This window comes from Elephas maximus, chromosome 19 (genome assembly GCF_024166365.1).
Source record: "Elephas maximus indicus isolate mEleMax1 chromosome 19, mEleMax1 primary haplotype, whole genome shotgun sequence".
Lineage (NCBI taxonomy): Eukaryota > Metazoa > Chordata > Mammalia > Proboscidea > Elephantidae > Elephas > Elephas maximus.
In genome coordinates, this window is record NC_064837.1 from 24,296,984 (window position 1) to 24,320,745 (window position 23,762).

Below are 23,762 nucleotides of genomic sequence, written 5' to 3' on the forward strand. Positions count from 1 at the left end.
TGTAAAAAAAATAATCATGTAGGGAGAAATGTTTTGCAAATAGGAAAATGCCATAATGGAGATTTTCAACCTGGAGCACGGTGGCGCCTTATTTAGGAACTAATACTGGAGCCATTATTCCATGCCCTAAAATGTGACCCATCTGGAGCTTGACTCACAAGAACACATCAACTGGGCTCTGAGGTATAAAGAAAATAGCTAGGATAATCTCGGAAAACATCTTTTAGGGAAACTTTCCCATAAACAAATCATAAAACACAGCACAAGTGACCCACATACTTCACATTCGTATCTTCTTTTAATTACTATTTAGTGAATAGTAAGATTTGTTGGACCAGTGAGGACCCTCCTGACTGTCGTTACTGAAACCTGTACCAATGATTGTTAAGAAAGACAATTCAGAATGCAGGATCACAGTTTCTAGCCAATTTGTGAAAAGGTGAAGCTTTCGGTGGTTTTGCCCATTTATAATGTTAATATACACTGATGACTCTGTAACACTCCTTGCACTTGGGCACACATGGCTCTAGCAGCATGCTTGTCCATTTTCCCCCTTTTGTCTATTCTGTAATTTCCTTGGACTCTGGCAGACAGGGCTCTGGCAGCGTGCCTGTCCAGTTTTCCACTTTTGCCTTTTGAATATATGCTGAATAAAACTTTCTTTTGCTTTACTAAGCTATGATGTCTTTATACTACACCAGTTAATGGCTTAATCATCAAGGATTCCAGTTGACCTCGAGGAGACCTGGACTGTGGAACAGAAGCCAGCAAAGAGGTCCTATCTTCTGGACCCATACATTCACATTCTATGTTCCTCGAAAGCTCTCGGAAAATGACCCTTTGCTTTTCTTTTTTGTTCTCTTTGTCATGTCTTAAGTTTTGTTCAGGATATTTTTTTGAAAAACCAGTTGTTTGATTAAGGAGAATCTTTCTTACATTTTCACTTGATCACTTGGTTAAGAGTGACATTTAGTTGACTCTTTTGGTGAACTTCAATTTAGGTCCAAATTTGGGCATTTGAAACATTAAAGAGGTAATTCTATTTTCAAAGAGCCCTGAGCCACTATGAGCTGCAAAAATTCAGGCATGAGTGAACCAGTAAAAACCGTTAAGCTGGTTGCCAGCACTCATCACAAGAGTTATAAGACTCCCATGACGGAATAATGTGGTCTTGAGACAGGCTAGAGCACTAGGCTGCCTGCCACCCGCAAGCAAACCCCAGCAATGGAGGTACACATTGGTCTAAGCAAAACACTGTCCAAACCCTGTGGCATGCTTCTTTTGTGACTCAGAGAAAACCTCAGGAATAGTGCTCGGTTTTACCAAATTCACAGGGGAAGGTGGCAGCTCCTGACCTGTTTTGGCAAATTTGCAAGGGGATGGATAGCTCCTGACCTGTTTTATGAAATTTGCAGGGAGGAGTGGTAGCTCCATGTCTATTTTTTGATATCGTTTCACAGTAAAGAATCACAATGTTAAAATTAAAATCGTCAGTAGCTGCTTTAAAGTGCTTTCTAGATCAGAGGACCTAGTATAGTTAAGGTCTAAAATAAGAGACTAGCTCTTTTGCCAGCAGAATGAGTTAAGTTCAAAAAGAAAGAACCAAAAGCTTAAACCTTAGAGCTTAACATCATTGATGAATGTACCAAGGCACTGGTTTGGGGTTCTTGTTTAAAAACGCTACAAACCGAGTACACTAGAAGTCATTTGAATTTTCAGTGACCACTTTGGGGAAATGGGCTTTCATTTGAGTTGTATTTTCCTCTTTGGGGAACTTTTACTTGATGCTCAGTTTTTGTCAAAAAGTCTAATATTCCTCCATCTGAAGCTCTGACAATAAATTTTATCTAGAACCGGTGTTTTGCATTGAATTAAAGCCATTTTACCAGAAATTGCTATATACACTCTAAGAAACTAGGATCCCCATATTCTTGCGTTCTGTAGTATTGTCTGGTGAATTTATGTGGTCTTCTATCTCCTTTTGCTCTGAGAGCTTACTTCTGATCTAGTCATTGTGTCTAAGTTTCTGTCTTATATCAGGTTGGAGGCTATGGCTGACAGTTGTTGGTTTTGTAAGTCTGTCTTAGAACATCAGTTCTTTCCTCATCCAAAGAAAAAACTGCTGTCATGTATTTGTCTTATGATTAGCAGCTACATTGAAAAACTTTAAGTCAATCTTAAAAGCAAAACCTTTCTAAGTAACTTAAGGCAGATAATACATGCAACGTGTTTTACTTAAGAAAAAGGGATAATTTTTGTCTTAAAGTAAAACTAGCAGCTCCAGGGTATGAAAAAAGAGTCATAAGACAAGCCTGGAAAAAAATTGCTAAAAACCCATTGCTGTCAAGTCAATTCCAACTCATAGCAACCCTGTAGGACAGTAGAACTGCCCCATAGGGTTTTCAAGGATCACCTGGTGGATTTGAACTACCAAACTTTTGGTTAGCAGCTAAACTCTTAACCACTGCACCGCCAGGGTAACTTAAGCTAGATATTATATGAAATGCATTTTATTTAAGAAAAAGGGATAATTTTTGTCTTAAACTAAAACTAGCACTTCCAGGGTATGAAAGAGGAGGCATAGGACAAGCCTAGAAAAAAATTGCTAAAGACCTTAAGCAAAACTGTTTACCGACAGAACAGTAAAAGAGAAAGAAATTAGTTATCTTTTGCCCTTCAAAATGCTTAGGTCAACTTTAATATATATAAATGAATTGGTATGACCTAATCTTGTCTTGTACCATGAGTCAAAAAATAGAGAGGGCAGGGCAGGATCAGGCCTCCGCAGACCCCAGTATCTGAGGTCACATAGCTCCAGGGAAGCTTTTGAAAGACCCTTTCCAACTAGGTGGAAACCCTTTTAAGACAAAAAGAAAATAAGAAAAAATTGCCGCTTTCCTATACCATTGTCAGAAATTGGGGGATCCCAATCATAAAAGAACTGTGAATAAGTTCTCTCTATTGTATGGGAACTTTAAGAAGCCAGAAAGAAGATAGGAATCACAACAAGATATACCTGAAATCACCTGGGAGAATGTTTCTAAAATGTTTCTAACCCTAGCCAGGTTATATTCATGTCAACGAACTAGTCAGTTGAGCAGAGACTTTGTGATTTCCAAAGCCAGTTGATAAAAAATCTTTAAGGGCAAAATTAGATTGGGAAAAATACGGAAAATAGTAAAAATTGAATGAAAACTTAAAATATTTAAACAAACTTTATTTCAACTGTAGTTATGTTTTATGGTATACAGACTTAAAATAATTTCCAAGGCCTTTTAGGAAACCTCCAAAACCCCGTTGTCGCTGAGTCGATTCTGACTCAAAGCGACCCTATAGGACATTATAAAACTGTCCTATAGGACATTATAAAACTGTCCGATAGTTTCCAAGGAGCACCTGGTGGATTCAAACTGCTGACCTCTTGGTTAGCAGCCGTAGCACTTAACCACTACGCCACCAGCGTTTCCTTAGGAAGCTCACTGATGTTAAATTGAGTTAACAGATACTAATCATAATTTAAGTTTACATATCTTGCTTTTTATGCCACAAGAGAAAAATGTATATATACATTTAAGTCTGCTAATGAGTGTGTTCATTTTTGCCATTTAAAGGGATGCACTATAATAGGTATGCAACAAAGACAATGTTTAAGAGGCTTATTTAAAAAAATAATTATTTGATATGGTCAAAAGTTTTATCTATCTGACTAAAGTTTCGTGGTTTAATTTGTGAACTTTTTAGGAGCTTTTGATGTTAAATAGCATATATAACTAAGAATTGGGTTTCTCACTGTTAAGATAACAAAATTTTCTTCAGTTACTGAATCGAAGGGTTAATTTAATGTTTGTGTAATCTGCCTCGAAGGCAAAGTGTGGGTCTCTCATTAGAATCAGATTCCTGAGTCGAAAACCAAGCCGCATGGTTTGAGAAAGAAAAAAAAAAGCTAAGGTTTTTACCTTTAAGATCTTTGGCTAAATAACTTAAGTATTGTTTCTCAGTGTCCTGTAATAAACTCCTGACAACTTGGAAACTTCATGGAAAGCCATGAAAATTTGTATTAAGGAAAAGTGTTAAAAAGTTTTATTTAATCTGTTATAAATTACATGGAAGCTGTTGTCAAAATCAAGAAAAATGCCTGATTCTCTTTGGGTTAAAATTTATCTGTTAGTATTTCTTGTTACGTTTTTATCTAATATTAGACAGCAAATGCATAATATTATGTCATAATTTTATTTTATTTTTTTTAAAATGCTAACTTGGCTGCAACTTTATTTTTTTTTTAATCTAGCATCATCAAAGGCAATACTTTGACTAGGGAATTCACATTGTTTATCTATGAAGTTTTTTTTTATTACTATTCAGGTATTTTTAGAGACTTGATAATCTTGGTATGTTGGTATATCCTGACCATACGGTAGTATGTCTCAATGTTATTATGTAACGTATTATATCTGAAGCTCTTTGAAAATAAGGCTAATGATTATATTTAGAAATACTTTTGTCTAAAGTTTAACTGATTTTATTTGGTCTTTACATTATGCTTATAATGAATTTCTATCAGGTCTTTCACTATTAAGAGTATTATTTTTATAAATTAATCATGGTGTGACTGACAGGGTTAAACTGTTCGTTTCCCCTTCTCCCATTACCCTCTCCCCCTCCACCTGTGACTTCATGCTAAGACATTTCTGTGTAACAACACAAAGTTGTGTTACTGCTTCACTGCTCAAGGCCCCTTCCCTACTCACCAACCGACCCCTCCCCCACTCCTTTCAGACATGAGCAATAAGCCACAAAGCTGGCCTTAGATAAACTTCATGTGTCATACCCACCAGCCGTCATATTGCACCCCCATACATGTTAGTTAGTTCCTGAAATTGTCTGCCTATTCCCAGAAACTTCATGAATTATGTAAAATTTCCCTATCCCAAACCCTATAACTGTCCTAAAACCCCCAACCATGGAGAGCTTGATTTGAGACTTAGTCTCTGAGCTCCGTGCTTGACTGGCATGCAATAAACTGCACTTTCTCTTTCTCAAAGGTCTTGTCGAGGAGTCACATCAGGCAGGACCCATTCCCATCAAGTTACAAATTCTGGCGACCAGGTGGGACCTTTATTCTGCTTCTAACTTAGGCTGCCTGGCTCCTGGGGCATGTCAGCCTCCCCTCAGTGCACACTGGCTAAGTTCTACAGGAGGGCATGGCAGAACCAACCTTCACAGTCAGAACTGTCCCCGGACACATGGTGGCTCCTTTTGAGACTGAGAAACAGACTCTGGGTAAGGTTTCTAATCTGTTGAATACTGTGTGATTGGTGTCACATGTACCTAAGGGCTTCTGAGGGGCTTAGTGACTTAGGAGACAGGGGCAAGCCCAGGAGGACTGCTCTTTCTGTCAGAATCTGGGTGGTTGAGGGTCATGACAGTGCAAGCCCAAGAGAACTGCTCTTTCTGTCAGAATCTGGGTGGTTGAGGGTCATGACAGTGCAAGCCCAAGAGAACTGCTCTTTCTGTCAGAATCTGGGTGGTTGAGGGTCATGACAGTGCAAGCCCAAGAGAACTGCCCTTTCTGTCAGAATCTGGGTGGTTGAGGGTTATCCTATTCTGGTCATAAGAAACCCCTCTTCACCTTGATCGTTGTGGTTCTAGTACTTCTGTTTTTAGCCTAGGTCCTGGTTTTTCTGGTTTCTGGTTTTGGCCTGGGCTCAGGTATGGGGACACATAAGATATACCAAAGGGCAGCCCCCTAGGATGCATCCTAAGTAATTGGGATTTTTTGTTTGTTTATGATCCTATGAAAAAAAGGTAGGATGAAGTTTTTCTGCAACGTTGCGTGGCCACAATATCAATTGGCTGATGGGGAATGTTAGCCTCAAAATTGCTCCCTAAATTGTAACACTATTCTCCAGTTAGATTCGTTTTGCACTCTGGAAAATAACTGAGATGTGAAAATGAATGTTGATGCTTTTATGTCCTTATATAACAACAAAAACATTGAAATGCAATGTAAAACTATGGTTTAAACTGAGGTAAAGAGGCAAAGGGTCTTTGATTCCCCAGGGGAAGATGATTTTTCCCCTCTTCCTTCGGTCAGCCCCACCCTTGTTATTTACCAGTCAGCCTGGGGCGGGTGAGCCAACCTCAGAAATGGCTTCTCTGCCGCAAACGTGAAGTGGTACAACTTTCGGATAGGGGCCTTCCCTACCTGAAACAAGGCAACAGGCAACAGGGCTTCCACTAAGACAGGTTCCTGCTGGGCAGGAGGAAAACAGAACTCCAAGATTAGTCCCACTCCATTCTCTACATCTGATTTGTTCAATTGGAGAAAACAATTCCCTCCCTTATGGAGAGGATCCGAAACATACGGCAGATCATTTTACTTCCATCTTTGCCACTCATATCCCTGCCTGGGCTGACTGTCAGGTACTCTCGGATATTCCTTTGAGCCTGGAGGAGCGGAGATCAGTCTCAGGAAAAGCCAGGGAAGAAGCAGAGCCCCTCCATCAGCCCAACAACCCTATTCAGCAAGCTCCCGATCTAGCAATACCTTCTTCTAAGCCTAGCTCAGACCCTAATAATCCTCTGGGAAATGGCAGGCTGAACCATTTTCGAACTTGTCTTATTACAGGGTTAAAATGAACCGCTCCAAAAGAAATTTAAATAAGGCTTAAGAGGTCTGTCAAGAACCAACTGAGGATCCATCTACCTTCCTTGAAAGAGTTTTTGCTGCATTCCAGCAAAGTACAGATGTGGACCCATAAAGCCCAGAGAAAGCAAAAATGATAAACATGGTATTTATTGGGCAAAGTGCACCAGACACTAGAAAAAAGTTACAAAAAGCCGAGGAGAGTCTAGGAATGAGCTAGCATGATTAATTAAAATAGCTTGTAAAGTGTACACCAACAGAGACCAGGTCCAAACTGCAAGCAGCTTTTCTCTTGGTCACTCTGGATTGGCGGCCTTTTGAACCAGGCCAACATAACCATCCGAAGGGACATCTGCCTCAGGCACTGTCAAGAAGCCTCCCTGCACTAGGTCGGAATCAGTGTTCTTATTGTAAACAGGAGGGGCCCTGATGGAAGGAATGGCAGAACCAGAAACCCAGCAGAAGCCCAGCTGCCCCTGAGATGCTTCAATCTGCCCAGCCTGAAGGTTCAGACTGACGAGCACTGGGGTCATCCACCCACCTCCAAGCTTCATCCACCGAGTCCCTGGTTACATTACAGGTGGGAAATAACCATGTAGATTTTCTTGTTGATACAGAAACAACCTATTTTGAATCACCTAAAAGGATCACTTTCTCCCCAAGCTATGCAAGTAATCAGGTTAAAAAAAAAAGACGTCTGTAAGGGTGCTCCTCAGCCAGTGTAAACCCACTTTCAACACTCCAGTGCTCCTGATAAAAAAGCCAGAAACAGGAGAATATCGGTTTGTACGGTCAGTCCGGTAACTGAAGACCTGTGCCCTATAGTTCCAAACACTCATGTCCTTCTAACCTCCCTGTCTCCAGACTATGCCTGGTTTACTGTCCTAGACCTGAAAGATACCTTCATCTCATTCCTTTCAGCCCTGTATCTCAGGAAATCTTTGCCTTTGAATGAGAGGAACCGTATTGCAGGGCGAGGGGGTGGGGGGTGAGGGAACAATATTGCTGGACTGTTTTCCCTCAGGGGTTCAAAAATAGCCCCACTCTTATTGGAACAGCCCTGGCAAAAGATCTCCGGGGTCTACAGATGGTTCGGGGTCTCCTTCAGTATGTAGGTGACCTCCTTGTCCCTAGTCCTACCAAAGAGGACTCAGCTAAAAACACAACTCTAACTTTGAACTTTCTAGCCCAGACCAGTTATTGGAGTGTCTGCTGCCAAGGCTCAAATCTCACAATAAAAGGTAACTCACCTAGGTTTCCAGATTTCTCTAGGTCGAGGGGCCCTGCTGCCAGGGCCCAAGCAGGAGATCCTCCACATCTCCACCCCAACCATCCAGAGGCAACATGGAGGCTTTCTAGGTATGGCTGGTTTTTGCAGGATTTAGGTCCCAAACTTTAGGTTAATAACAAAGCCTCTCTGTGAAGCCACTGGAGGAAGGACTCTGACAGACAAGGACAGACAAAGGTCAGTAAGTCTTCTTGAAAATCAAGGAAAAGCTAGGCTTTGCCCTGGCACTTGGACTTCCAGACCTCAGAAAGGCCATCAAACTGCAGGTACATGAAATGAAGGGAGTCGCAGCAGAGGTTTAATTCAACAACTGGGTCCTTGAAAAAGACCAGCAGCATATTTTTCTAAACTTCTAGATCCAGTCCCTCAGGGATGACTGGAAAGTTTACCTTTGGTCAGCCTGTGACTGTGTTTGTGACTCATACAGTTCTCACCATACTGGAACAGAAAAGCAGGCTCTGGCCCACAGCAGGCTGACTGGCCCACTACCAAGCCCAGCCCCTGGATAATCCAGAGGTCACGCTCAAGGTAACTTCTACCCTGAACCCAGCCAGCCAGTTACCAACAAACGCTGCAGGTGAGCCAGCGGATGACTGTCTCCAAACTGCTGAAGAAGTCTATCGCAGTTGGCCGGACTTGTCTGACCAGCCCATTTCAAACCCAGACTTAACCCTCTACAGCTTCCAAAAACAGCTCAAATTACATTATTGGAGATCTCAAACAAATAGCTGAAAGGAGAACAAAAATGGATTTTCATAAATGACCCTCGTAAAACAGAAAACATCAAAAGCTACAAAACGGCTCCTTCATTCCCAAGTGCAGCCTGCCTGCAATGATCGGAAATGACAACGGATCTCACTTCACCTTGCAAATTACACAAAAAGTCTCTAAACTTTTAAGAATTACCTGGAACTTGTACTCAGCCTGGAAACCACAGCCAAGCAGAAAAGTTGGAAAGATAAATCAAGCAAAAAAACCAAATTGCCAAAATCTGTCAAGAAACAAAAATAACCTGGCCCTGAGCTTTGTCCTTAGGCCTTTTGTGAGTACAGGTCACTTCCAGAAGTGGGCTCAAATTGAGTGCTTTTTAAAATCATGTATGGAAAACAATTTCTTAAAAATTACTTGCCTTCAAGCCAATACTCAGGTTTCTGTCACCAGGGAGCTTGCTCTCCGAAAATGTTTATTGTCTTTGTCTGGTGTCCTATCTTCTATTCACAGGCCTGCTCTGAGCCCTCTGAAACATCTTGCTGATGGCCAGCTTCACCCATTCCAGCCTAGTAAGCAAGTTCTGCTGAAAACCTGGAAAGTGGAGCCCCTTGAGCCCCAATGGACTGGACCGTATGTTGTTCTTTTAGCCACCCACTCTGCAGATAAACTGGAAAACATCAAAGCTTGGGTGCCTCACACTGGCCTCAAACATGCACTGTCCCTGGAAGCTCCTCTCCAACAAGAACAACCCCAACAAAACAACTGAATCTGTAAGCCTGTGCAGGACTGAAAATACCTGTTTAAAAAGGAAACCAAAGCTACTGCCTAACCTGTGCCCCTCCAACTGGGATACCTTCCATCAGAATTCCGCTCTTAATGTTTACATGGCCTTTAGTGTCTTGGCAATCATTGTGTTCTTCCTCCTTTTTTTACAGCAGCTAAAAACTCCATCTTACTGGTGGTCACAGATAACTTCCCTGGTTCCCAGTTTCCACTGGCTCTGGCTCCTTGTCACTCAGCCGATAATTCTTTTATGAATCTGTGTTTGCCTTGCCTCTTATACTGTCTTACTAGGTTCATTCAAAATTGCCTAACAGCCGTGAACATCATGCTCCTTCAGGCGTCCCATCCAGTTCCCCATAACTCAACAAACCTCAGAGCTTACAACTCACATGCTTACCAGTCAGCAAGCTCAAAAGTCCTGGAGGCCTGGGCCACCACCTACATCAACATCTATCTTCAAGACTGAAGACCCTGAAAACCAGAGGAGGGAATGTAACTGACAGGGTTAAACTCCTCCTCCTCCTGGAATTAACTGATAGGGTTAAACTGTTCTCCCTCCTCCCATCATCCCCCTGCCTGTGAGTTCCTGATAAGACATTTCTGTGTGATAACAGAAAGCTGTCTTATTGCTTCTCTGCTCAAGGCCGCTTAGCTACTCACCAACTGCTCTGCCTCCATTCGGACATGAGCAATAAGCCCCAAAGCTGGCCTTAGGTAAACTTCATGTGTCATACACTGCAGCCACCATATTGCATCCCCACTGTACCCCATACATGCTAATTAGTTCCTGAAATCGCTGGCTTGTTCCCAGAAACTTCATGAATTATATGTAGTTGCATATATATGTAAGTTCCCTATTCTGAACTCTATAACTGTCCTAATATCCCCAAACTTTGAGAGCTTGATATGAGACTTAATCTCCGAGCTCCTTGCTTGACTGGCTTGCAGAAAAGTCCACTTTCTCTTTCTCAAAGTCCTGGCGTCTCTCAATTGACTCCAGGGTTGCTGCAGGCAGGACCCATTCTTGTTGGGTTATAATGGCCATATTAAGTTTTGTCATCTGCAGATAAGTTTTTACTTTGCTGATTTGGTGAAACGTTTGACCACAATATCTCAACAAAAAGATGGACTATATTGGATATGTGAAAAGGACTGTGACTAGACTGAATCAAGCTTTCCAGAACTTGCATAGCTATATGGTGCCTGGCTACCACCACTGACTGCTCTGACAGGGATCACAATAGAGGGTCCCAGACAGAGCTGGAGAAAAATGTAGAAAAAAATTTCTAACTGACAGAATAAGACCAGAGTTACTGGTCTGACAGATGCTGAAGAAACCCCAACAGTGTGGCCACTGGACACTCTTTTAGCTCAGTAATGAAGTCACTCCTGAGGTTCACCATTCAGTCAAAGATAAGACAGGCCCATAAAACAAAACAAGACTAACGGAGCACACTGGCCCAGGGAAAGAAAGTAAAAGGAAGGAACTAACAGGAAAGCTGGTAACAGGAAACCCAAGGTCGAAAAGAGAGTGCTGACATGTAGTGCAGTTGGTAACCAATGTCACAAAACTATATGTGTACTAATTGTTCAATGAGAAGTTAGTTTGTTCTGTAAACCTTCATCTAAAGTACAACAAAAAAAAATCCTACTTAACTCTAACACATCCAATAATACATGGTCTGTCTTTGTCCATCATCTACTTTAGGCCCTAGCTCTGTTTTCTAGCCTCCTTCACAGAAACTGACTGGTCAAACCTGGACTCAATGACTGAGCCTCCTCCTTTCCTGGTGTTCTGTTTTGGAGGATTTTACCTTAGAAAACAATAGGGAGATCTTCAGGTTTGACCTGCATCAACTCGTTTAGTTCATCGCAAGGTAGGCATGACAAGGCATGCAAGTAAGAACTCACAACATTCGTTGCGAACAAGAGAATCAGAATTAACAGTAACAATTACAATATGAGTTCAATGATTCAATGATTAGGGTCCAAATATTTAGACTTCAGGTATTTACCTTTAACAAGAGATCTCTGAAGGAAGACTTAACCATGACTTGACCCTTGTAGCTAGGGTCCAAGCTCAATGGTGCCAGACAGAATCTCAGTTCTATTTCTGCCTTCTCTCAGTGAATGAGCAGAAATTAAGGTTTATATGTGAATTTGTCAACTTCACGCCACATGAAAAGGGCCAATGGGACATCAAAGACTGGTATATTATCTCTTTTCTCCAGGGTTAGAAACTAGTCCAACAATGCATCTTTTCTTCAAGATTAGAGATATGAGAGATTGTTTAGAGATTAACTATGTTGTTTTCTTATATCACAGCATGCTAGGTCAAAGTGAATTGAAAAGTTATTTACATTCTTTATATACTTTATAACCTTCTATGTCTAAGCTCAAAAATTTCTCCATTACTTTGTAGTGATTTTCAGGTTTCTAGTGACTTGCGCCCCTACGTGTCTATCAGCTTGTCTTACTGTAGGGGCTTGCATGTGTCTCTGATGCTGGAAGCTATACCGCCGGTATTCAGATACCAGTAGGGTCACCCGTGGAGGACAGGTTTCAGCTGAGCTTCCAGGCTAAGACAGATTAGGAAGAAGGACCGGCAGTCTACTTCTGAAAAGCATTAGCCAGTGAAAACCTTATGAATAGCAGCGGAACATTGTCTGATATAGTGCAGGAAGATGAGCCCCCCAGGTTGGAAGGCATTCAAAAGATGACTGGGGAAGAGCTGCCTCCTCAAAGTAGAGTTGACTTTAATGACGTGGATGGAGTAAAGCTTCCGGGACCTTCATTTGCTGATGTGGCACATCTCAAAACGAGAAGAAATAGCTGCAAACATCCATTAATAATTAGAACCTGGAATGTACAAAGTATGAATCTAGGAAAATTGGAAATCATCAAAAATGAAATGGAACACATGAACATCAATATCCTAGGCATTAGTGAGCTGAAATGGACTGATATTGGCCATTTTGAATCTGACAATCATATAGTCTGCTATGCCGGGAATGATAACTTAAAAAGGAATGGTGTTGCATTCATCATCAAAAGGAACATTTCAAGATCTATCCTGAAGTACAACGCTGTCAGTGATAGGCTAATATCCATACGCCTACAAGGAAGACCAGTTAGTGCAACTATGATTCAAATTTACGCACCAACCACTAAGGCCAAAGATGAAGAAATAGAAGATTTTTATCAGCTGCTGCAATCTGAAACTGATCAAATATGCAATCAGGATGCAGTGACAATTACTGGTGATTGGAATGCAAAAGCTGGAAATGAAGAAGGATTGGTAGTTGGAAAATATGGCCTTGGTGATAGAAACAATGCCGGAGATCAAATGATAGAATTTTGCAAGACCAAGGACTTCTTCACTGCAAATACCTTCTTTCACCAACATAAATGGCGACTATACACATGGACCTTACCAGATTGAAAACACAGGAATCAAATTGACTATATCTGTGGAATGGCAGTGGGTTTTTTTTTTTTTTTTTGGTGGAAAGAGATGATGGAAAATCTCAATGTCATCAGTCAGAACAAGACCAGGGAACAGACCATCAATTGCTCATATGCAAGTTCAAGCTGAAACTGAAGAAAATCAGAGCAAGTCCACGAGAGCTGAAATATGACCTTGAGTATATCCCACCTGAATTTAGAGACCATCTCAAGAATAGATTTGACACATTGAACACTAGTGACCTAAGTCCAGATGAGTTGTGGAATGACATCAAGGAATCATACATGAAGAAATAGAGAGGTCATTGAAAAGACAGGAAAGAAAGAAAAGACCAAGGTGGATGTCAGAGGAGACTCTGAAACTTGCTCATGGACGTCTAGCACCTAAAGCAAAAGGAAGAAATGATGAAGTAAAAGAAATGAACAGAAGATTTCAAAGTGTGGCTTGAGAAGACAAAGTAAAGTATTATAATGACAAGTGCAAAGAGCTGGAGATAGACAACCAAAAAGGAAGAACACCCTCGGCATTTCTCAAGCTGAAACAACTGAAGAAAAAATTCAAGCCTCAAGTTGCAATAGCGAAGGATTCTATGGGGAAAATATTAAAAGACACAGGAAGCATCAAAAGAAGATGGAAGGAATACACAGAGTCATTATATCAAAAAGAATTAGTCAATGTTCAACCATTTCAAGAGAAAGCACGTGATCAGGAACGGATGGTGCTGAAGGAAGAGGTCCAAGCTGCACTGAAGGCACTGGTAAAAAACAAGGCTCCAGGAACTGACGGAATATCAATTGAGATGTTTCAACAAATGGATGCAGTGCTGGAGGTGCTCACTCGTCTATGCCAAGAAATATGGAAGACAGCTTCCTGGCCAACTGACTGGAAGAGATCCATATTGATGCCTATTCCCAAGAAAGGTGATCCAACTGCATATGGAAATTATAGAACAATATCATTAATATCACACACAAGCAAAATTTTGCTGAAGATCGTTAAAAAAACAGCTGCAGCAATATATCAACAGGAAACTGCCAGAAATTCAGGCTGGTTTCAGAAGAGGATGTGGAAGCAGGGTTATCAGTGCTGATGTCAGATGGATCCTGTCTGAAAGCAGAGAATACCAGAAAAATGTTTACCTGTGTTTTATTGACTATGTAAAGGCATTTTACTGTGTGAATAATGACAAATTATGGATAACATTGCAAAGAATGGGAATTTCAGAACACTTAATTGTGCTCATGAGGAAACTTTACATAGATCAAGAGGCAGTTGTTCAGACAGAACAGGGGGATACTGAGTGGTTTAAAATCAGGAAAGGTGTGTGTCAGGTTTGTATTCTTTCACCATACCTATTAAGTCTGTATGCTAAGCAAATATAATCCGAGAAACTGGACTACACGAAGAAGAATGGGGCATCAGGACTGGAGGAAGACTCATTAACAACCTCCGTTATGCAGATGACACAACCTTGATTGCTGAAAGTGAAAAGGACTTGAAGCACTTACTAATGAAGATCAAAGACCACAGCCTTCAGTATGGATTGCACCTCAACATAAAGAAAACAAAAATCCTCACAAATGGACCAATGAGCAACATCATGATAAACGGAGAAAAGATCGAAGCTGTCAAGAATTTCATTTTACTTGGATCCACAATCAACAACCATGGAAGCAGCAGTCAAGAAATCAAAAGACTCGTTGCATTGGGTAAATCTCCTGAAAGGACCTCTTTAAAGTGTTCAAAAGCAAAGACATCACCTTGAAGACTAAGGTGTGCCTGACCCAAGCCATGGTATTTTCAATTGCTTTATATGAGTGTGAAAGCTGGACAATGAATAAGGAAGACCCAAGAAGAATTGATGCCTTTGAATTGTGGTGTTGGCGAAGAATATTGACTATACCACGGACTGCCAAAAGAATGAATAAATCTGTCTTGGAAGAAGTACAATCAGAATGCTCTTTAGAAGCAATGATGACTGCATCTTACATACTTTGGACATGTTGTCAGGAGGGATCAGTCCTTGGAGAAGGACATCATGCTTGGCAAAGTACAGGGTCAGCAGAAATGAGGAAGACCCTCAATGAGGTGAATTGACACAGTGGCTGCAACAATGAGCTCAAGCATAACAACGATTGTAAGGATGGTACAGGACCGGGCAGTGTTTCGTTCTGCTGTGCATAGGGTCGCTATAAGTCGGAACTGACTCGACGGCACCTAACAACAGTAACTTGTAATTGATGTTAAAGAGCCTCACAGAGGTAGATGTATTTTTATTTCTGAGTTCAGATCATGAGCGCTTATACATATGTGTTTGAAAGCATAATAGAGTCTTACACCTTATGGGATTTGAGATTGTTTAAGTCAAAAAGCAAATATGTCACCTTGAGGACTAAGGTGCACCTGACTCAAGCCATAGCCTTTTCAATCACCTCACATGCATGTGAAAACTAAACAATGAATAAGGAAGACCAAAGAAGAATTGATGCATTTGAATTATGGTATTGGTGAAGAATATTGAATGTACCACAAACTGCCAGAAGAATGAATAAACCTGTCTTGGAAGAGGTACAGCCAGAATGCTCCATAGAAGCAAGGATGGTGAGACTCTGTCTCACTTACTTTGGACATGTTATCAGGAGGGTCCAATCCCTGGAAAAAGACGCCATGCTTGGTAAAGTAGAGGGTCAGCAAAAAGGAGGAAGACTCTCAATGAGTTGGATTGCAACTGTGGCTGCAACAATGGGCTCAAACACAACCTACTGTTGTCAGATGGTGCAGGACCAGGCAGTGTTTCATTCTGTTGTACATAGGGTTGCTATGAATTGGAAATGTCTCTACGACACCTAACAACAACATACAACATAGAAACATATAAAACAAGTACCATCTGGGTGTAAGAGTATTCCTGCTTGGACTCAGATCCTTCTCATGTTATGAATTTCTGACTGAGGTCCAGAACCAAAACTGTCCCTGTGGTGTAGGTGCTCCTTAGGCACCTCTGAGATTTGACTACTAAAAACTCCCCCTCAAGAATTTTCCAGAACTTTATTGGACCAGAGGGGTCTAGGAAAATGACTTGGCAGAACTGAAAAGCCAGAGTGCCAGTCAACCCAGCACAGTCATTTGATTTAGTGTTTGCTTCCTAATTTCTGATGGCAGCCATAAGATCATGCTTCCTCTAGTAAATGTGCATGCTTCAAGGCCCACACAATTCCAGTCGCTATGGCTGCTAACCAAAAGGTCGGCAGTTCACATCCACCAGGCGCTCCTTGGAAACTCTATGGGGCAGTTCTACTCTGTCCTATAGGGTCGCTATGAGTTGCAGTCGACTCAACGGCAGTGGGTTTGGTTTTTTTTGGTTTACTGAGTGTTTAGAACTCTGTCCCCATCAGATGGGCACTTCTTTCATCACATCCCATAGCCTCCAGGGCCTCAGTGGTTGGTGGAGAGAGAATTGCTGTTGGTCAGTATGAAGTGAAGAAGTACTTTACACAAAGAATTTGGTCTTTGTCCCCAGTTCCTGGGAGGTTGCTAAACCTTTGGGATTTTCCAGGTGATTGAAAGGTTTTTGTTATTAATGAGAGTGCCACATCACATTTGAGAATTTATATTAATGAACAATTCATTTTGGGTGGGACCAGGCCATGCCAGAAAAATGCACCATGCATGTCAGCCTGATCTCCAGGGATTGGAGGGAAGCTGGAGATTGAGTTACACAATGTGGACAACTCACTCAATCATGGCTACGTAATGAAACTCCAATGAAAACTATGGACACTGAAACTTCCCGGTTGTTGATAGACATTGAGGCACTGGGAGGGTAAGGTGACCTTGGGGACACAGAAGGTTCACGTTGGGGACCCTCCCAGACCTTGCCCTATGCATTTCTTCTTTCACGTCTTTTATAATAAAACTGTAATTGTTATTATTAAAAAGAAAAAAAAGTTTCCAGAACTCACATAGTAGAAGCTGATGGGTTCAAAGACTGTGGCTGATCCAGAATCACGTGGAACAGAAATTACATAAGACTAAGTCAACGGGTTTCACGTGGGAATATTGCTGATGTTTTAAGGTCCTACTTTCTGGATATAAGAAATCATTTTTCTTTCTCCTAAATTATTTAACTAATGGGTTTAGATATTGTAACTCTCTAATTAGAAGTTCCTATTGGTAAACTGGAAACCCTGGTGGCATAGTGGTTAAGTGCTACAGCTACTAACCAATGGGTCAGCAGTTCTAATCCGCCAGGTGCTCCTTGGAAACTCTATGGGGCAGTTCTACTCTGTCCTATAGGGTTGCTATGAGTCGGAATCGACTCGATGGCACTGGGTTTGGGTTTTTTTTTTTGTTTTTATTGGTAAACTGGAAACCCTGGTAGCGTAGTGGTTAAGAGCTACAGCTGCTAACCAAGAGGTTGACAGTTCAAATCCATCAGGCTCTCCTCAGAAACTCTGTGGGGCAGTTCTAGTCTGTCCTATAGGGTCCTTTTAGCAAATTGTAAATACCATAACCAGATAAGTGTGTGAAGTTTGAGCTATGATTTTACAAAATGGAATAGTATTAGATTTCCTGTTAGTCTCTCAAGAAACAGCTTGTGCCTTCATAGATAAATGTTGCTGTGTTTATATTAATATGCAATCTTAGGTTTTGCAGAATATAGTTGTTGTTGAGGCATGTAAAAAGCAGTTAATGATGCTGCTTATGTGTAGACAAACACTTCATGAGATTTGTTTCCTTGGTTCAAAGACCTTAGGGACATGGTTTCATTTGTTATTCAGACTATTGTCCTAATATTATTGTTTGTGTTTCTGTTCTGCCTCCTAGTTTGCTGAATGGTGCCTGCAATCTTAAAATTGTGCCCAATTACAGACTGTGCCCAATTACAATTTATTGAGCATTTTTGATCAAAGATTGTATAACAAGATTATGATCCAAAGAGGGAGTGACAAAAGAGTTGTAACTCTCCTGGAATTCAGATTTCTGGCTTTTGTGGAGGTTAGGGTAACCCACACATGCTATTGCCCTTTGGGTGTCCTTTTGAACCTGAAGTTTTGAGAAAAAAGACTGGTTCCTGAAGCCACTTTTGAGTCAAACAGTGGTCCAGATAAACTAGTAAGACCAGTTTGCTCTGGGCATTGTACTTTTTTTGAAGGGTTCTGTGTTGGGAAACTGACTCCAAAGATCAGACTGAGAGTTATGCTTAGGGTAAATCAGTAATCAGTTTAATTAGTCTTCAAGAAAGTATCATGTAAAATACCTGTCTAATGTTTGTAATCAAACGCTCACCCTCTTACTATGCAGAAATTTATGTATCTTAAAAAGGCCAACCAGGTTCTCAGAAGAGATTGACCTCATGGCTCAGACTCCATTTTGTCTTAGGCTCCACTTCTGCTTCTGAAAATGTGATCATGACTGTTAATACGTAAACCAAGGAGGGACAGTGTCTTAGTTATCTAGTGCTGCTATAACAGAAATACCACAAGTGGATGGCTTTAACAAAGAGAAATTTGTTTTCTCAGTCTAGTAGGCTAGAAGTCTGAATTCAGGGCATCAGCTCCAGTGAAAGGCTTTCTCTTTCTGTCAGCTCTGGAGGAAGGTCTTTCTCATCAATCTTCCCCTGGACTAGGAGCTTCTCTACACAAGAACCCCGGGTCCAAAGGACACACTCTGCTCCCAGTGCTTCTTGCTTTGTGGTGTGAGGTCCCCAGCTCTCTGCTTGCTTCCCTTTCCTTTTGTCTCTTGTAAGATAAGAGGTGGTACAGGCCACACCTCAGGGAAACTCCCTTTACATTGGATCAGGGATGTGACCTGAGGAAGGGTGTTACATCCCACCCTAATCCTCTTATGATTTATGATTATGATTTATAACACATAGGAAAATCACAAAATGGAAGACAACCCCACAAGGCCTAACCAAGTTGACACATATTTTTGGGGGACACAATTCAATCCATTACAGGCAACTTGCCTTTGGGAAGAACACTTAGTATGTTTTAAAGAGATTAGCTGAAGACCTGCAACAGAAGAGGTCCATCCTGTATTATTTTGCTAATCATGTATTCTCTAATGGAAACTTGGTTGTCACATGTAAGTTTTTCTATACTTTCTACTTTCTCTAGATAAACTTCGTGTGCTCTTTACGGATGTATGTTTTTGTGTGGTAGATCCAATTATACTAGTTTTAGTGATTTCTTTCCAACTGATAGTGAATTTACGTGGGCAATCTCTTGTTTAGATTCCTGGCAATGCACTTTGGGACCTTTAGGATTATCTTTAGATATTCATATTAACGATGCTAGTAAATATTGGAACCAACCAAACCCATTGCCAATGAGTCAATTCCGACTCATTGTGACAGAGTAGAACTGCCCCATAGAGTTTCCAAGGAGCTCCTGGTGGATTCGAACCACCGATCTTTTGATTAGCAGCTGAGCTCTTAACCACTACACCACCAGGGTTTCCAAATATTGGAAAGGTGCTGTTAAATTGTTGTACATTGTAACATGAAAGTCAGAGGAAAACTCATTGGTCCAACACTCAGGGTATGGTTGGTAGCTTTAATTTCTACTTTTTTTTTCATGGCATAGTCAAATTGGAGAAATCTTTAAGAAATTTATCAATTGCTATGGGACAAATGGAATCCCTGGTGGCATAGTGGTTAAGTTCTATGGCTGTTAACCAAAAGGCCGGCAGTTTGAATACACCAGGCACTCCTTGTGAACTCTATGGGAGAGTTCTACTATCTCCTGTAAGGTCATTATGAGTAGGGATTGACTCGATGGCAACGGGTTTGGTTTGGTTTGGCTATGGGATAAATAGCAAGGAATAGTAATATTCTTAGTCTACATCCTGATAGTATTAGGCATAATAAAACTTACATTCTATTCGACGGCACTGGGTTTCCTGGGATTGTCTTATACACTGAAAAGGCAAATGAAGGCCTCAGGCTAAAATGTTGATGTACATTGAGTTGGGTCACTTTGGTAACGTGATTGATGAGAACGTTGCTCTTACTTAAGATCCTAGTGAAGAACCAGATAGTATCTGATGAAAAACCAGCACCATGAGTTGAAGAAGCCTGCTGTGGCTGCCATCTAGGAAAGTTCAACTAAGTCCAGGTATTGATCATCGATGTGGTAGCTCCGATACCTGAATAAAAGGAGGGCATGATTTAGGAGATAATATTGGAGCCATTATTCCTTGTCCTAAAATGTGACCAGCTGGAGCTAGCCTCACAAAGACTCACAAGGACACATCAATTGGGCTCTGAGGTATAAAGATGATAACGAGGACACTCTTGGAAAACATCTTTTAGGGAAACTTTCCCATAAACAAATCATAAAATAGAGCAAAAATGACTCACATACATCTGGGGGCCCTAAGGCTGGTGTTTTCTCTAATTCTGTCCTTAGTTTATCAAAAGCATGTTGACATTCCAGGGTCTAATCTAAGGGAGCTCTTTCTTTTCTTTTAAGGGCCTTATACAGAGGTCTTGCTATAAGGCCATATCTAGATTGGGCAAAATCTAGCCATCTCCAGGAAGCCCCTAAACTGTTTTTTGGTGGTAAGTGCCAGTAGGGCAGTGATAATTTTCTTTTGCTCTAGAGCCAGCATCTGTTTCCCCAGGGTCAGTATAAAACCCAGGTACTGTACTTGCTGTTGAGAGATTTGAGCCCTTTTTGGGGACACACGATATCTTCATCCTCTCAAGAAGTGTAACGCTAATATAGTATTCTTCTCTGAACTTTCTTTAGTTGGACTGGTAATTAATATATCATCTATATATTATAATAATATCATATCTGGCAACTGGAATTCTTTCAAGTCACCAGCCAGGGCATTTCTAAGTAAGGATAGTCTTTAAAACCTTGAGGTAAGTGCATCCAGGTATATTGGGTGGTCTCTTGAGTAAGTAATGTTCTAACACTGGCCTCATTCCCTCTTGGGCTTTTGGTTTTAGAGGGTTTTGTCTCCTCCAGGGATAGGGTGTATTGGGTCTCAGCTTGATTAACACAGGAGGTTTATTCTTAGTCAGACCCGGAGTTGTGGTGTCTCACACTTTTGGATTTACCTGTTCTAAAACTTCTTTGGCAGATGGGTTCCGAAGCTCAAGAGTCTTTTCTTTAGTTAACATGAGGGGTAGCCCCAAGCTCTGACTTTTGTCTACAGCTACATTGGGTTTTCTCTTTTTTAAGTATACTGTTGCACCCAGTTTAGTTAATAAATCTCTCCCTAAAGGTTTTTTTAACAAGGGATGGGGCAGTCAGGGATATACAGTAAAGAATGGGATAGAATTCTGTGGCCCACTTCACAGGAAAGGGAGAAAATAAATTTTTTTAGTTTAGGTTTTCTGTCTACCCCAATGACCATGCAGTCACGAATGAATAGTGGGCCTGGATTTTGGGTCAGAATAGAGAAGGCAACTCTCCAGTCTAGTAAAAATTCAATTTCCTTACCTCTTGCATCGAGAGTAACCCAAAGCTCTGCTGCGGAAAAGCAACGGTCTTCCAGCCGGGAGCTGAGCGGACCTCTGGGCCTCGTCAATAGGGCCACTCTTTCTCCTCTTCTGAGATGGACTCCAGGAGCTGTGGGCCTGACTGAACTGGCCTCCAGGGGAAGTCAACTGGGTACGCTGTTTTAGGATGCTCAGGACTCTTCGCCTTCCAGTGGCCTCTCTTTTTGTAATACCCACATTGGTCTGGCTTGATATTCACCAGCCGATGAGGAAATTCTCATGGAGTTCTTGGTCTTCAAGATCCTGCAGGGTTACCTCAAGATGGGCTCTTAAGCGCTACTGCCAACAATCAGGGCTTTTTCTTTCATTTTGTCCTCTGTTGCCAGATCTCTGTTATTAAAGACCTTATAGGTTTCCTCAACCAGTTGTGTGAGTGGAGCCTGGGGCCCTGCCTCTATCTTTTGCAGCTTCTTTCTAATATCTGTTGCAGACTGGGTAATAAAATGTATGGCTAGTAAAATCTTTCTTTCTGGGCTCTCAGAGTCAGTGTTAGTATATTTCTTAAAAGCCTCAGTTAGCCTGGTGAGGAAGACTGCTGGGTTCTCTTCTGTTGTCTGCGTAATTTCCTTCACCCAATCAGGTTTGGCTACACTCTTCTGAATCCTGCCTATAACACACTTAAGTAAATGTCCGGCCCTCTCTTTACCACCCCATTGTAATCTCAGTTCTGCTCCATGTCAGGGACTGCTTCCTCTCTTAATCTGAAAATAACAGATGTTGGTTGTACGCAGGCGGTTTGCATCGTCTGCCTGTTCTCTAGCCTTAGTCAGGATCCTAGTCTTTTCACGCGCTTTAGCAGCAACTACATTTTCTAAGACCTCAGGCTGTATATTAATATAAATAAACATTTATTTATTAAGGCACAAACTATTCCTTGAGAGGACTAATAGGAAATTTAATGTTGTTCTAATTTGTAAAATCATAACTCAAATTTCAGTCACTTTTCTGGTTGTGATATTTATAACTCTAAGTTTGTCAACAGGAACTTTTAATTTAAGAGTTATAATATTTAAATTCACTAGTTAGATAATTCAGGAGAAAAGAGGAATGTGGTTTCTTTTCTCCAGAAAGTAGGACCTTAAAGCATTTATTTTTAGAAAGAAAGACTTTAAAACATCAGCAATATCTCACATAAAACCCATAGTATCATTTTGTTTACTCAGTCTTATGTGGTTAATTTCCGTTCCATGTGATGCTAAATTAACCACAGTCTGTGAACCCACTGGCATCTGCATAAGAGTTCTAGAAATTTCGATTGAGCTTAGTCGCGGTCTCTTTCATAAGTCTAATATAGTCCATTTTTTGGTGACATATTCTGGTCAAATGTTTTCAGGAAATCAGCAAAGTAAAAACTTATCTGTAGATGACAAAGCTTAATATGGTCATGATTAATTTATAAACATAATTCTTAATGGTGAAAGACCTGATAGAAATCAATTACAAGCACAATGCAAAGGCCAAATAAAATCAGTTAAAAAACATTTAGATAAAATTATTTTCAATAATAACCATTAAGCACATTTTTAAAGAACTTCAAATGTAACACAAGGTAACCTTGAGACATAATGTCATGTAGTCAGGATATACCAGAACATTCCAAAATTATCAAGTCTCTAAATACCTGAATAGTAATTCTTCAATTAATCCATTGGACTAGATTCAAAAAATAGTTTGAAATCAAGTTCGCAATCATTTACTGCCTAACATTAGGCAAAAACACAAGAGGAAACATTAACATATAAATTTCAATCCAAAGAGAATCAGGCATTTGTCTTGATTTTAACAACATGCTCTATGTAATTTATATCATTTGAATAAACATTTTAAGCACTTTTTCTTTATAAAAAATTTTTCCTGGCTTTCAAACTTGTCATAAGTTTATCATAAATTACCAAGAAACAATACTTCATTTTCTTAAAATAAAAACTTTTTTTTTTTCTTTTTCTTCTCTAAAGCCATGTAGCTTGGTTTCTGACTCAGGAATCTTATTCTAGTGCCAGACTGAACCTCTGTCTTTGAAGTAAACAATACAAAGAAGAGATTAACTCAGTAATCAAAGAAAACTTTGTTATTTTAACAGCAAGAAACCTAATTCTTTGTTTTATATGTTAGTTAACATTAAAGCTCTTAAAAATCTCGTAAATTAAACCATTAAACTTTAGTCAGACAGATAAAACTTTTGACCATTATCAAATAAAAATTTTTTTTGGTTGAGAACTACCCAATTTCTGATAACTATATTAAAACAGCAATTTCCTTTATCTGTTGCCTTAAAAGAGCCTCTACCTAGTTATGAGTCTTTTAAAAGTTTCTCTAGAGCTGAACCTTGATCTGAAATTGATCAAACATG

At 40.5% G+C, this 23,762-nt stretch overlaps 1 protein-coding gene and 1 long non-coding RNA gene across 10 annotated transcripts in view; one reads left to right on the forward strand and one right to left on the reverse strand.

Annotated features, from left to right (window-relative positions):
• The window catches only part of LOC126063115 (galectin-9C-like), a 43,585-nt gene extending 33,670 nt beyond the window's left edge, over positions 1 to 9,915 (reverse strand). The window contains exon 1 of one of the 6 annotated variants that reach the window (XM_049861294.1): positions 7,897 to 8,999. The gene's annotated coding sequence lies outside the window, so the exon portion shown is untranslated. Of the gene's footprint in view, positions 1 to 7,896; positions 9,005 to 9,063; positions 9,395 to 9,825 lie in introns of those variants that run through there. The other 5 variants (XM_049861292.1, XM_049861291.1, XM_049861295.1 and 2 more) reach the window with 5 other exon arrangements.
• Positions 1 to 23,762, forward strand: part of LOC126063117 (uncharacterized) — a 203,606-nt gene that overhangs the window by 43,998 nt on the left and 135,846 nt on the right. For 3 of the 4 annotated variants that reach the window (XR_007514213.1, XR_007514210.1, XR_007514212.1), the window contains exon 5: positions 5,043 to 5,280. This is a non-coding gene — a long non-coding RNA (uncharacterized LOC126063117). Of the gene's footprint in view, positions 1 to 5,042; positions 7,227 to 23,762 lie in introns of all 4 variants that reach the window. The other variant, XR_007514214.1, reaches the window with a different exon arrangement.